At 34.5% G+C, this 15,960-nt stretch overlaps 1 non-coding gene across 1 annotated transcript; it reads right to left on the bottom strand.

The window, feature by feature from the left end:
• Positions 1-15,007: 15,007 nt before the first annotated feature.
• On the bottom strand, positions 15,008-15,114 carry LOC128281273 (small nucleolar RNA R71). Its single transcript, XR_008271486.1, has one exon. It is a non-coding gene; the product is annotated as a small nucleolar RNA R71 (small nucleolar RNA).
• Positions 15,115-15,960: the final 846 nt, after the last annotated feature.

Here is a 15,960-nt window from a genome sequence, read left to right as displayed (position 1 = left end):
ATCCATTTATAAAGATAGTGGACAATTATGGGCACTTTATCAAGTGAATTTGATGTTATTTTTCATCTTCCATTGAATATTGAGGTGAAAACCATGGAAGAAAGCTTGCTAGGGTTCAGCCATGTTGATGCTCAATTGTAAGTCCCATTTTTGTCCCCTTTTTAATAATTTTTACGTTTTTGAGACCGTTGGAGCTTAATCTAGCTAGCCCGTATCTCCGATTTCAAACACTTTAAAGTATTTGAAATTTGCCATTGTTGAATGCATGAGTATTTTTTTAGTTGATGATGCAAAATAAATCATTTTTATTAGATGTACAAGTTTTGTAAAGTGAATTTTGGTAAAAATGTCAATTTTGGATGAAATTGTAAATTATGAAAATTTAGTAGTTGAATTTTAAAATAAATGAAAAATATGGGCTGATATCAGAATAGATAATATTTGGTCAGCATGAATTTGTATTAAATTGAATGAATTGTGATTTTATGTGATAATGACTAAATTATGAAAATGTGAAATAACAGGGGCAAAAATGTAATTTTGCCAAAATATGTAAATTATTTTAAATTGAATGAAATTATGATTAAATAAGTAAATTTTGATATTATATATATTGAGATAAATGAGATTTGGATCTGGAACGGGGGAAAACAAATTATCGAGTTAGTTTACCTAAGTCGACGTTATAACGAATGAGGTAAGTTTGTATGTTTAATAAGCATCAAATTATTTATGTATAAATGCTTAAATTATATAATTGTGGGAAATGCTATAATATTGAAATGCAATGTGAATGCTATTGAGTACGATGCTACGGAAATAATCAACAGAGATTCGATACAGCGAAAATCCCTGTTGAACCTATGGAATAGATAGGATACAAATGTCATGACATTAGGATTACTGAGATTACGTGTAAGACCATAGTTGGGCTATTAGCATCGATACGAGATTACATGTAAGACCATATCTGGGATATGGCATTGGTACGGTATTGTGTGTACGAGATTCCCAAGTATTCTTTAGTATTCCAAATATTTCAACGAGAAATATTGATGAAACATGGTAATAAGTGATGGTATGAGTCAGTCAAGGTATTCATGACAGAAATTGACAAGTAATTGTTAAGAGTGAATTTCATATGATAAGTAAGTAGAAAATTATGAGAATTCATATGGTTCAATTGATTATATATATAAATGTGATGGCTATTGAATTAAATATAGTTTATTTCTATTTGCTTATGTATATGTAAATGTGAATGAATGGATAAGAAGTATTCAAATTATATAAGCATTAAAAGGAATAAAGTTGTGAAATTCTTGGTTAAATTTTTGAATGGATACATGATATAAAGGTGGAATTATACAAGTTATATTATAGTATTTATAATGGCTTAGAATGTGTTTATTTAATGAGATGAGTTATTATGATACGAGCTTACTAAGCTTTATAGCTTATTTTGTTATCTTTTCTATGTTTATAGTGATTCGGAGGCTCGCTCGGATTGGAAGTCATCAAAGATGATATCACACTATCCAGCTATAGTCTGGTACTTATAAGCTTTGTGATATTGGTTATTTGGCATGTATAGGTTTTGTGGTTTAAAGTATATATATTCCCATGTGATATAGGTTATTTTGGTAAGCTTAATGATATTAGGTAATTTGGAAAGCTATGTGCTTGAGAATTTATGCTTGATAATGTATGTATGGAATGGTTAGTTGATTAAATTGAATATGTGAATTAGGTATGAAATTAGATGGCAAATTGTAGCATATTTGTAAATTGTATTAATGGTAAAGAAAAGGCATGATTTGAACATTGGTTGATGGTGTTTGAATACGTATTAGTGCCTTGAATGGGTACCAATTGTGCTTGTGTAGGTATGTGCAAAATGGGTGGCAAAATGACTTGGTAAATAACCTATTTTTATCCATACGGGCAGAGTCACGGTATGTGTCTTAGCCGTGTGTGACAGACGGTCATGTTACACAGCCGTCTGTCCCTTGGTATTGAAATTGAATTGAAGTTAGTATGATCCACACGGTCTCACACGCGGGCGTGTGACTTGGCTGTGTTGCATAAGTCAATATACCCAACACGTTTGGCACGACCTAGCACACGGCTTGACACACGGGCATATGTGGCTGATGACACAGGCGTGTCTAGTGGTCGTGTGAAACACATGGCCTAGCCACACGAGCATGTGATCCCTGTTTTGGAGAAAAATTTTCTAAGTGTTGAAAAGTTTTTCAAGTTATCGGTTTAGTGCGAAACCACTTCTAATGCATGTTTAAGGCCTCGTAGGCTCGTGTAAGGGATAATATGATTTAGTATGATTGAATGGTACTTGCATTGATAAATTGTTTATGAAATATATGTTTATAAATGCTTTAAGTCTGATGATTCTCCATAACCCTATTTCGGTGGTGAGAGATGTACATTTATTGGTATCAGAGCTACAGTTTAGTAGATTATAGGACTAAAGTAGCATATGTGAGTCTAGCTATACATTCCATATAGAACCAATGATAGTGTGGTATCTCCCGACTATGACAAAAATTTTTTTAATTAGATAGATATGCTTTCCAATCGAGCTAATTCCGATAGTACAGAAAGTGGTACTCAAATATTTGAGTGAAAATGTGTTTATGACGAGTTGAAATTCATAAAGGTATGAATAAAAGTTCATAATATTATGTTATTGATAAATGTTATATTATGTGCATGTGTATGTGAGAGTTAATTTTGAGGCTTTACGACCCTCACCCCCATATCAGTTTAGTGAGACATTGAAATCTGTAAGATGTAGATTGAATAAGCTTACAAGAGTAGAATTACAGAGTTCCGTGATTGAAGGATTAATACTGTGGTTAGATAAGAGAATGAGTCAACAGTAAAGATAGTACTAGAAGAGATATCAGATCATTTTAAAGAGTATTTGGATTATGCAAAGTCACTAATAAAGAAGAAGTTGACTTTGATGAAACAAAATATTCAGGTATGATATCTAAAGAATGTATTAACTGGAAGTTCTACTTAATTGATTTCTATTAGTGATGGGATAAAGAGGAATCAATAATAAAAAAATTAGACAGTGGAATAATGTGTGAACTGTAATGATATCTGAGTACAGCAGTGTAGTCGAATAGCTTGTAATGATCTCTTTTAGGCATTCTATGTGATCAATTATTCTCAGATGTATATGTGGCTATTTATTTTCAGATGAAATTTTTATCGTATGAGAACTTTAGCTAAACATACTGATAAACAAAAGCATTGGTGGTTTATTTGGGTTATGATTGGCATTGCTCTATCTTTCCCTGGTATTCTATTCTATTGTGTTGATAGAAAAGTCAACAGTAAATTTTGTATGATACTAGTATTCTATTTCTACTGGTTATTATTTTGTTGAATATACATGAAGATTATATTGCATCTGTCACAGTTGATTTCAGTGCTTATGAGTGATGTTTTCTTCTAGAATTTCTCTGGGATATCATTGAGATCTTTATCATTCTATATGGGTTGTTATTTTCAGAAATTTTGTATAGTTCCATACTTTGAGATTGTGCTACTTCGATTTTAGTATGATTCTATGTGATTATCTGTAAAAAATATTCTTCTAACGGAAGTGGCTTCAGTATAATACAACGCTTCGATGATTAATAGTTAAGATAGCTTCATTATATAATCCTTTCAAGTTTCTCGGAAGGGAATTAACATCGGCAAAAGCATAGATGATAGATGATCAAGTTCAAATCTGTATAATAGTTATCACTTTCAGGTAAATCTTAATATATTTCAATGAGTAAAGACTGTATGTTATGTCATATTCAAGGTATGCAGTTTTTAAGAAGATCTTTGACTAGTATCCTGAAGAAATTGCAATAAATTGTATGTCTGAGTCATCTCGACAGCAGGAAGAAAGGTGTTCTTTGAAAAGTTATTGTTTGACAGCCAAGATCAATTCAGTTGTTTAGTTTGACTGGGTTATTTGTTTGAAAGGTTAATTAAGTTATATGTGTTTGAGTTTAAACATGGGTTCGGAAATAAATTATGTGCGTTCACAGGTAAATAGATGGATAGTCTGAATGATGAATTCATATTTTAGAAGACAAGATATAGAATTATATCTATTAGAATGGTTCTATTTCTGAAATATTATTGTAAACTAAAGTTGTTTCAATTGTTGAAGTTTTCATTTGTGCAAAGTTTGATTTAGTATAATATATGTTAATAAAGTTATAAACAGTTGAAAATATTGTTAACTAAAGCATCAGTTTTGGTTCAGCCTGAGTTTATGATTTTTAGTCATGCGTTATTGAATGGTTTGAGTATGTTTTAGTACAAGAATGTATAGTGATGGCTTATTCTTCCATACAGTTAAAGTTGCATGAAAAGGGTTATTTGACACATGAATTAGAGATGGTTGACATTGTAATTGGTGAGTAATGTAACCTATTTAATGTTGTAGAGAGATTTAAATTTGGACAGCAAAGATGGCCTGAACTGTCAAAAGATTTTGAGTTAGTAATTGGTGTAACACCCCAAACCCGGCCCAGACGTTATGGCCGAATTTGACGTGCCACATTGGAGTTGAGAACCCATGTTCCGTTTTAGTGTTTTAAAAACCATATATTTTGTTGAGTTAACAAAGTGTATGGAAGCTGGGCACCAGGTAGGTATCTGAGATAGAGGAGGTGAGCCATGAAGGCTACTTAAGTACCAAGCTCTTTGATTGGATCCAATCCTAGACATGCCCACAACCATAGCCACATTTTGTTATATCGAGTTTAAGTTTGTTTAAGTGGACGTCTTTGATAAATCGATTAATCATGGTGTTGTGATATTTTGAAATCAAATATTGTTTTTAAATCACGTCCTAAGTCTAGCCCCTTTTGAATAATTATCAACCAATTTTAAAGTTATTGAAAATAAAATAATCCCGAAAAGAAATAAAAGAAAAGTTAAAAATAGCCTTATTACAAACCAAAAATAAATAATAAAGGAAATTTAATGAAAACCAACGCTTATTTAAAAGTCCAAAGACAATCACCGTGGCCACTCTGAATCCCCTCTGGCCCAAGTCCCCACATCAAGGCTAACCTGCAAGGTTAAGGAAAGGGGGTGAGTTTGGAAACTCAGTGTGCAACAAGCCCCTTTCAGAGCCCAAAACAATAACAGCCTGTTGGGTCTAAGCCCAAATCAAATCTCAAACATGTACTGGGCCACAGCCCTTTTCATATTTCATATTTCATAAAACTGGGCCGAAGCCTTTTCAAATTTCATATTACATAACACTGGGCCGAAGCCTTTTCAAATTTCATATTACTGGGCCGAAGCCTTTACTGTAAACGGTATGGCCCATAGGCCCATTTCAATATCACATATAATGTCAATGAAAGAATGCAACCCATTTGAGGAGACTACTCAACCCACCATCCGCTACTCTCCACCGTACCAACCAACACACCATGTGGGATTAACTCGACCCACCCCGCCATAACTCTCCACTTTGCAAGATAGTTTTGCTTTATCATATAACCGAGGCCTAGCCTCTTTTTAATAACTGGGCAAAGCCTTTTTAATAATCGGGCATAAGCCCTTTAATAATCGGGCATAAGCCCTTTAATAATCGGGCATAAGCCCTTTATCATAACTGGGGCATAAGCCCTTTAATAACAGGGGCATAAGCCCTTTATCATAACTGGGGCATAAGCCCTTTAATAACTGGGGCATAAGCCCTTTTAATAACTGGGGCATAAGCCCTTTTGATAACTGGGACATAAGCCCTTTTGATAACTGGGGTATAAACCCTTTTTATAACTGGGGCATAAGCCCTTTTGATAACTGGGGCATAAGCCCTTTTTCACTTCCTCCATTCATATAAAAAACCCAACCCAATGCATTTATGAACATCTCGTGTGCATATCATACATATCATGTGCATATCATACATGTCATGTGCATATCATACATATCATGTTTATCAAAATCCCATGCATTAAGTTCATATATAAACCCTAGGGGTATAATGGTTATTTTTACCTAGGGCAAAACGGTCATTTTCATATTATAAGGGTAATCTTGTAATTTTACCAAAATTAGGGTTTCCATGTTCATTAACTGATTACAAACAATTCATGGGTGCATACAAGTGATTCTCGCCCACTTTTAGCAAAACGAGTTATTGGGCCAAAAAACCCTAATGGGCCCTACTTAGCCGATTTTGTCATCTAGGCCCATTTAGCCTATATCCATAACAAGATAATAACAGTCTTATCATGCAATTTAACAGATTTCCCATTTTCTACCAAATTTGCCTAAATGGGCCGAAAGCCTATTGGGCCCTAATTCACCCTCGAGGCCCAACCTACCGTGAACGCCAAATCACGTCCTTCTTGTTTCCATTGCTCCCAATCATCATCTCATCGATTCTAACTAACTAGTGAGCGTTAAGCTTGCTCACAAGTCCTCGAAATGCCGAATTTAGGCATTTCGCTTTTCGCATTTTATCGCTTTAAGCTATGAAAAGGGTTCGTTACACACGATTTGCGATATTCCTTGACGAGATCTCCTATGCGATTTCTCCTATAATCAACCACTTATAGATTAGACCATGTTAATATTAAACCAAATCGAAAACTACCTATTATCATCACTTACACATTCGCCACCATCCACAATGGCCCTTGGGTTCATACCTTTGCCGAAGTTGATGACTAGATTTAGTCACTCCGATGATCCAAGCTTTTCACACACTCCTCCATCGGTAGCCTTTAATCCTCACTAGTACCAACAAACCAAATAACACCAAAACCCTTTTAGCCTTAGTCGACGAGGGTTTTCACTTTTCTTAAACCACAAGATACAAATGGAAAGAAGGTTCAATACTTACCAAGAGATCTACTCATTGAAGAACGTTCCAAATACCTTCCTACCCCATATCCATTGTGAATCCAACTTAAACGTCGTGAGAAAATAGATCTAAATATTAATTCCGAATCACTAAAATATGAAGCTTTGACTTTTCAAGAAATATTAATCTAAGCTATTTAGAGGTTAGTACACACTGTTATGGGTTGAAGTTGAAACGTTTCCAAAATCAATCGCCTCGATAACCACCACATCACTCAAACTTAACTAATCCAATATCAATATATGTAAATCCTAAGCACATCACCATACGAAACATAAGGGCATATTCGTCATTTTACCATACAGGGGTATTACGGTCACTTTACCTTACAGGGGCTTTACGGTCACTTTACCCTACAGGGGCTTTACGGTCTTTTTACCTAATAGGGGTATTATAGTCATTTCATCCTACAAGGGTGTTTTGGTAAATCTACAAACTAAGGGTATTTCAGTAATTTTGTAAACCAATGGTATTTCTATAATTTTAGAAAGTCAAGGGTATTTACGTAACTTTGTAAATTAGGGGTATTTTGGTAATTTTACAAATTGAGGGTATTTGGTAATTTCACAAACCAATGGTATTTTGGTAATTTTACAAACTAGGGTATTTTGGTAATTTTACAAATTGAGGGTATTTACGTAATTTTGTAAATCGAGGTAAAATAGTAATTACAGAAATCAAGGGTAAAATAGTAATTCTATAAATCGACAAAGAAACGATAATTTTGTAAATCGAAGGTAAAACAAGAATTACGTAAATCAAGGGTAAAACAGTAATTTTATAAATCGAGGGTAAAATAGTAATTCTGTAAATCGAGGGTAAAATGGTAATTTTGTAAATCGAGGGAAAAGCGGTAATTATGTAAATCGGGGTAAAACAATAATTACAGAATCGGGGTACTTTGGTAATTTTACAAGTCGAAGGTATTTCAATTTTACAAATCGAGGGTATTTCAAAGATTTTTACAAACTAAGGGTATTTCGGTAATTTTAGTAAACTAAAGTATTCTAAACATGGATAACAATACTAATGGCTCTAAAGCCCATTCTCGACCCAAATGGGCCCACACGCTCGTGTGGCCCTTTTAGCCCAAACCTAGCCACATATATGCGATTCACCTAGCCTAATCCAATATTTACTACACAATCAAACAACTTATCAAATTGGGCCCGTAGGCCCATTGGGCCCATATGGCCCTTTCATTATCGCGCCCAAGTAGCCATCCTACATCTAGAGTAGTAAGAAATACACACCGATAGGAAGCGGAGTTAATCCACGCTCCGAGCACTCTTAGCCGATGCCCAACCCAAACGAGCACGCCATACAAATGAAAGGGATCACCAAGAAAGGTACATTTACTCTCTTCATGGTTCCTCTATTTAAAGCCGACTTCACAACCACTCTTATATTAGCTTCCTGATGTGGGATCCCTCCAACATTAGAGTTTAAATTCAACACCAACTCTTGCCGCCCCCTGTTAGCAAAATAAATGCTCTTTGCTTGCCATGGGATTCGAACCTATGCCTCCCCTTAAATGCTCCACACGCTACTTGCCACTAAGCCACAAGACATTTTGTGTCATTTATTTAACACAATAATTTCAAAACCCTCATCCAAGCATCCAGGTTTTTTTTTCACTTAATACCAAAATTTTTTGCTAAAGCCCAAGTTTGAACCCAAGATTTCTCTAACACTTCTCAAGGCCATTAACCACCAAAGCGGACATTTAATTGTGTCATTTCATTACACAATTAAATACCTATATATCACCTCCTTACGGACCCACACTCAAGGTCCAATACTTCTAGGCCCAAATTCATGGTGTTACAATTGGTTATCATCCTGAACAAACGATTATAGTTACGAATATTTTGAACAAGAAATCTTTGTGTGCTTTACAAGTGATGAATACATGATTGATCTTATCGAATGATGGATAGATATTAGCTGGGTTTCAATGTGAATTGATTTCTGATTAGAGCTTCAGATTGGAACTAATGATTATTGGTTGTTTCAAGACAGAGTTCGTGTAACGAGAAATCCAGAGATTATACAACCATTGTTATATCTAGCTCACAGTGGTTAAAGCTGATTATCAAGCACCTTTGGGACTGTTACAATCTGTGTTATTATTTGAGTGGAGATGAAATAGAATTTCGTTGGATTTTGTAAAAGGAAGATGTTATTTGAACTATTGTTGAATGTTGAAGAAGTCTGGAAATTTTATCTCAGTACGTTTAATTTCTCTCTTGATAGACTAGATAAGTTATACATTTATGAAATTGTCAGTTTTTACAGAGTGCCAGTCTTCATTATTTCGGATAGAGATCCGAGGTTTATATTGTATTTCTGAAGAAAACTACTGTAAACTTTGGGTATGAGGTTGCATTGTAACACCACTTTTCATTCTCCAATTGATGGATAATATGGGAAAGTGATGCAAATTCTCGAAGATACGATTTGCTACTGTATCTTAGTATGTGAGAGCAATTAAGAAAGGCAATTACTGTTGGTTGAGTTTGAGCATATTAATAGTTATCATATGAGTATAAAGATGACATTGTATAAAGTATTGTATGATTACAATTACCGAACTCTGTTGTTATAGGATCGATCTTTATGAGAAAAAGATTCACGAGATTGATTTCAACAAAGAAATTGAAGAGAGAGTGAAAGTAATTCGTAAAAGTTAGAAAGCAGTTTCAGGTTGACAAAAAACATATGTAGACTTGATACGTAAAAGCATGAATTTCAATTAATGAATTGAGTGTTTATAAAAACATTGCTGTGAGAATAGAATTTTTTGAATTAGCTATAAGAGAAGTTGAGTTTGTGATTTATCGGGTCGTATGAGATTATTGAGAAAATACAGCCAGTTGCTTATTCAACTTATATTGTTGTCAGTACTTGAGAAGATCCATAAGATATTCCTTATATCTATGATACGACGATACAACTAAGACCCTTTTGTATATAATGCTCTTTTAGAAGTTGAAATTCAGCTTGATATGACGTATAGCGAAGGATAGATCACAATCTGAACTCATGAGATTAAAGAGTTGAGAAAATTGAGGCTATGTGAGAATATGATAAGGTTAAAAGAAAGCAAATCTCTATTTTATTCTCTGATAAGATTTTTTGGGACAAAAAGCTCTAAGGAGGAGAGTTGTAATAGGCCGTTTTTGGGTCAAATTGGAACAGTGGTTTTGGGACCACAAATATGAGGTCAAAATATTTATTTTATTATTTTCATAAATTTTACAGCATGATAGAATTATTACGTGAAAGTTTCGTAAAGAAATTTTACCGTTTAAATGCTTAATTCGGTAAAAAGGACTAAGTGGCATAAAGTGTAAAATTTGAGTTCTATAAGAAAAAGGTGTCTAATTGCTATGGTTTTTAAATATGTTGGCCTTAAGTGGTAATTCATCCATTTATAAAGATGGTGGACAATTATGGGCACTTTATCAAGTGAATTTGATGTTTTTATTAATGGATAAATATGTAATTCATTAATTTGGTATAATAAAATAATGGAAACAAAGATATCATCTTTGTTATTTTTCATCTTCCACCGAATATTGAGGTGAAAAACCATGGAAGAAAGCTTGCTAGGGTTTGGCCATGTTGATGCTCAATTGTAAGTCCCATTTTTGTCCCATTGTTAATAATTTCTACATTTTTGAGATCGTTGCAGCTTAATCTAACTAACCCGTATCTCTGATTTCAAAACTTTTAGAGTATTTGAATTTTGCCATTGCTAAATGCATGAGTATTTTGTTAATTAATGATGGAAAATAAATCATTGTTGTTAGATGTACAAGTTTTGTAAAGTGAATTTTGGTAAAAAATGTCAATTTTGGATTAAATTGTGAATTATGAAAATTTAGTGGTTGAATTTTAAAATAAATCAAAAATATGGGCTGATATGAGAATAGATAATATTCGGTCAGAATGAATTTGTATTAAATTGAATGAATTGTGATTTTATGTCAGAATGACTAAATTGCAAAAATGTGAAATAATAGGGGCAAAAATGTAATTTTACCAAAATGTGTAAATTGTGTTAAATTGAATGAAATGATGATTCAATAAGTAAATTTTTATATTATATAGATTGAGATAAATGAGATTTGGATCTAGAACGGGGGAAAACAAAGTATCAGATTAGTCGACCTAAGTCGACGTTACAACAAACGAGGTAAGTTCGTATGTTTAATAAGTATTAAATTATTTGTGTATAAATGCTTAAATGATATAATTGTGGTAAATGCTATAATATTGAAATGAAATGTGAATGCTAATAAGTACGATACTACAGAAATAGATAGAGATTCGATACAACGAAAATCTCGGTTGAACCTAAAGAATAGATAGGAAACAAATGTCATGACATTAGGATTACTAAGATTACGTGTAAGACCATAGCTGAGCTATTGGCATCGATACGAGATTCATGTAAGACCATATCTGGGATATGGCATTGGTACAGTACTATGTGTACGAGATTCCTGAGTATCCTTTAGTATCCCAAATGGTTCAACGGGAAATGTTGATGAAACATGGTTACAAGTGATGGTATGACTCAGTTGAGGTATTCATGACAGAAATTGACAAGTAAGTGTTAAAAGTGAATTTCATATGATGAGTCAGTGGAAAATTATGAGAATTCATATGGTTCAATTGATTATATATATAAATGTGATGCCTATTGAATTGAATATATTTTATTTCTATTTGCTTATGTTTATGTAAATGTGAATGAATGGATGAGAAGTATTCAAATTATATAAGCATTGACAGGAATAAACTTGTGAAATTCTTGGTTAACTATGTGAATGGATACATGACATAAAGGTGGAATTATAAAAGTAAAATTATAGTATTTATAATGGTTTAAAATGTGTTTATTTGATGAGATGAGTTATTATTATACGAGCATACTAAGCTTTATAGCTTATTTTGTTATCTTTTTATGTTTACAGTGATTCGAAGGCTCGCTCCGGTTGGAAGTCATCGGAGATCATATCACACTATTCAGATATAGTTTGGTACTTATAAGCTTTGCAATTTTGGTTATTTGGCATGTATAGGTTTTGTGGTTTAAAGTATATATATTCCTATGTGATATGGGTTATTTTGATAAGTTTAATGATATTTGGTAATTTGGAAAGCTATGTGCTTGAGAATTGATGCTTGATAATGTATGTATGGAATGGTTAGTTGATTAAATTGAATATGTGGATTAGGTATGAAATTAGATGGCAAATTGTATCATATTTGTAAATTTTATAGATGGTAAACAAAAAGTATGATTTGAAAATTGGTTGATGGTGTGTGAAACATTAGTGGCAGAATGGCTTGGTAAATAGCCTATTTTTGTCCACATAGGTAGAGACACGGGCATGTGTCTCAACCGTGTGTAACACACGGTCATATTACACGGCCATGTGTCTCTTGGTATTGAAATTAAATTGAAGTTAGTATGCTCCACACGATCTCACACACGGGCATGTGACTTGGTCGTGTTGCATAAGTTAGTATACCCTACAGGCCTGGCACACAGGCGTGTGTGGCCACTTCAAAGGGCATACAGGCTAGACACATGGGCGTGAGGACAGCCATGTGACCCAAGTCAGTATGTATTCCCTATTTTTAGATGGCTGACTACACAAGTGTGCCTAGAACTCACATACCAGTGAAGGTGAGTAGCTTCTAGGATGGTTGCAAAAAGTTTCGCACTTTAAGTTCGAGATGGTTTTGAAGACTTTTTTACCCAAATCCTATTGTGGCGAAAGAGAAATGTCCTGATCGAGATGAAATTTGAGCTTCAATATGTTGTTGTGAAATTGTTCCTTTGCCGCTTTATTCAAAAATACTACTGGCTCCTTTGCCTGCATTCGCCTTGGGGATTCCGATTCACAGACTGTGGTAGTAGAGCATCCATGTTCCCAGCAGATTTGGTGGGAAGAATTGTGTCCAAATAAAATTGTGGCTACTCAGAAGGATCAAATGGTTAAGTGAGTTTTGATCCAACGGTGCAATTGATAAACCATAATTTATACAAATTTTTATCCCATGCTTAGCACATTTATGGATGGTTTCTCCTTAGATTTGGTGAATTCGATGCTCCTAATTCTTTAATTTCATGTTTTATACTTAGGAGAGCATAAGAGAGGAAAAAGACCAAGAAACGGGCCAAAAACAGAGAATATGGACCCACATGGGAAATCAACACTGCTTGGACTTCCTCACACGAGTAAGCCACACGGTCGTGTTGATTTGGCAGGATCGAAGCACGACTTACACGGACGTGTCACACGAGAGTCTCCCTGATGAGCCCAAGTATAGTTATATTAAGAAAAGGCCACTTTTGAGGGCTATTAGGCATTCTAAAGCCTATTTAAACTCCTGAAGAGGCATTTAGAACAGACACACGGGGTAGGAGGCAAAGAATTACTCAAGGGAAGCCGATTGTTCCATCTTAGAAGCCGGATTCATCGTCAAGACTGAAGATCTCCCTTCAATTTCCACTCAGGGGTTTTGAGTTTTCTTTATGTTTTGTATTCATTATTCTTCTGAGATGTTTTCTTTTATAATTATGAACTAAGCCCCCTAAATACCAAAGGGGAATGAAACCTAAAATGGATCTTGTTATTATTATCTGAATTGTATGATAAATATTTGACTTGTTCTTAATTATGTGTTCTTAATTCTTGTCTTAATATTCCAGGATGTTGATTCAAGTTAATGCGCTTATTAAGAGGAGCAAAAGTCCCTGTCTAAGTGTAAATTTGTCATAATTAAGCAGAGTTGATTGCACGCTTAGAGATAGGGTGATAAGTTTTTGCCAAATTAGGGTGAAACCTAATAAGGGGATTCATAGATCGAGTTAATGCAACACTAGGGCGTTAATTAGAAAGAGATTTCAATTAATCAACCTAGGGTTAGACATTATTACTCTCTAGAGAGATAATAATATAACTTAGGGATTTCTACAGATCAAGTCAAATGAATAAATCGACTGATTCAGAGTCAAATAACAAGTGAAGTCTAGGTGGATTTTTTCTTGGGTATTGTCTTAATCAATCAAATTTTCCCAAAAGCTTTTCCCCAATTTCTCTCTGTACACTCTTAGTTTAGTTAATTAGTTTAGATTAAAAAAATCCTTAATTTTCAGGCTAGATAATAAAAAGAAAGTAATTACTAGTACTCTTGGTTCCTTTAGGTTCGACAATCCGGTCTTGCTAAAGCTATACTACTGTTCGATAGGTATACTTGCCTTCATCGTGATAATAGTTAGTTTCAAGAACGGTTAATTATAAATTTTTAAAACCCGTCACGAATATCACGTATCAAGTTTTTGGCGTCGTTGCCGGAAAACTGAGATATTAAGAACACTCGATTTTTATTACTTTAGCTTTTTTACTTTATTTGCAATTTAAATTTTTTTTTCTTTTCTAATTTTTCTTTTATTCACTCCTGGTAGGTTTTTATATTGTATGATTAGAGGAAACCCATCGGGACCATTACTGTTTGACAGTGAGATCGATCGCAAAGTTCCCAGAAATCGAAGAGAAATAAGGCGAAGCTTAAGATACACAGAGGAAGGGGAAGAGGACGATACTTCAACCACAACCGAGGAGATGGCTAAAAACTAGGAAAATTCGCTACCTCCTGCGGTTGCCGCTAATCCAGTAAATCAAAATCCTGGTCCATATACTATGTATGATTATGCTAAACCTTCTTTAACATGAATGAATCGAGCATAGTTAGGCCTGCTGTTGCTGCAAATAATTTTGAACTGGCACCTAACACTATTTAAATGATCCAACAGTTTGTTCAGTTTGATGGTTTGCAGGACGAGGACCCAAACGCTCATTTGGCGAATTTCTTAGAATTTTGCGACACTTTTAAATTCAATGGCATTTCTGATGAGCCATTCAAATTCGGTTATTCCCTTTTTCATTAAGGAACAAAGCTAAACAGTGGTTGAACTCGTTACCGCGAGGGTTAATCATTACTTAGGAACAAATGACTGAAAATTTTTTATTAAAATATTTTCCGCCGGCTAATACAACCAAATTATGTAATGATATCTCCTCTTTTGTGCAAATGGATTTAGAAACACTCTTTGATGCATGGGAGAGATACAAGGACCTTTTGCGTAGGTTCCCTCACCATGGGTTACCACTCTGGCTACAGGTTCAAACATTTCACAATGGCTTGAATCCTTCGACTAGATAGATGATTGACGCAGCTGTTAGAGGAATTATCAGTAATAAGACACCTAAGGATGCTTATGAATTTATAAAAGAGATGTCACTGAATAATTATCAGTGGCAAGTCATGAGGACAAAACCAACGAAAACAGCTGACGTTTTTAACATCGATTCGGTCACCATGCTCTCTAATCAGGTAGAACCTTTGAATAGAAAAATTGACGGTTTTCTTGGTTCTTCACATGTTCACCCAATAATGCAGTGCGAAGCAAGTGGAGGTGGATCAAGCAATTTAGAATACCTACCCTATGGCCACAACATTGAGAACGAGCAGTTAAATTACATGGGTAATAATCCTCGATCTCAAAATAATCCTTATAGTAACACTCACAATGTAGGTTGGAGGAACCACCCAAATTTTTCATGGGGAGGCCAAGGAAATCAGAGACCACCACCACCTCCAGGCTTCCAGCAACCACCCTACCAGCAGGAAAAGAATCCAAACCTTGAGGAGATGCTAACAAAATTCATCTCAGTGTCAGAAAATCATTTTTAGAATACCGAGATAGCACTTAAGAATCAACAAGCATCGATCCAAGGGCTAGAAACTTAGATAGGCCAGCTTGCTAAATTGATATCTGAACGCCCACAAGGTAGCCTGCCTAGTAACACTGAATCTAACCTAAGGGAGTAGCTCAATGCAATTACTATTCAAGATGTGGAAGGGTTAGTTGAACCTGAACCAGAACCGAGGCAAGAAACTATGGTAAGTAAAGGTAAAGGTGAGGTGGACCACAATGACCAAAAACAGGT

The sequence above is a fragment of the Gossypium arboreum genome, chromosome 9 (assembly GCF_025698485.1).
Source record: "Gossypium arboreum isolate Shixiya-1 chromosome 9, ASM2569848v2, whole genome shotgun sequence".
NCBI classification, from domain to species: domain Eukaryota; kingdom Viridiplantae; phylum Streptophyta; class Magnoliopsida; order Malvales; family Malvaceae; genus Gossypium; species Gossypium arboreum.
This window is presented reverse-complemented; position numbering and strand designations above follow the sequence as displayed.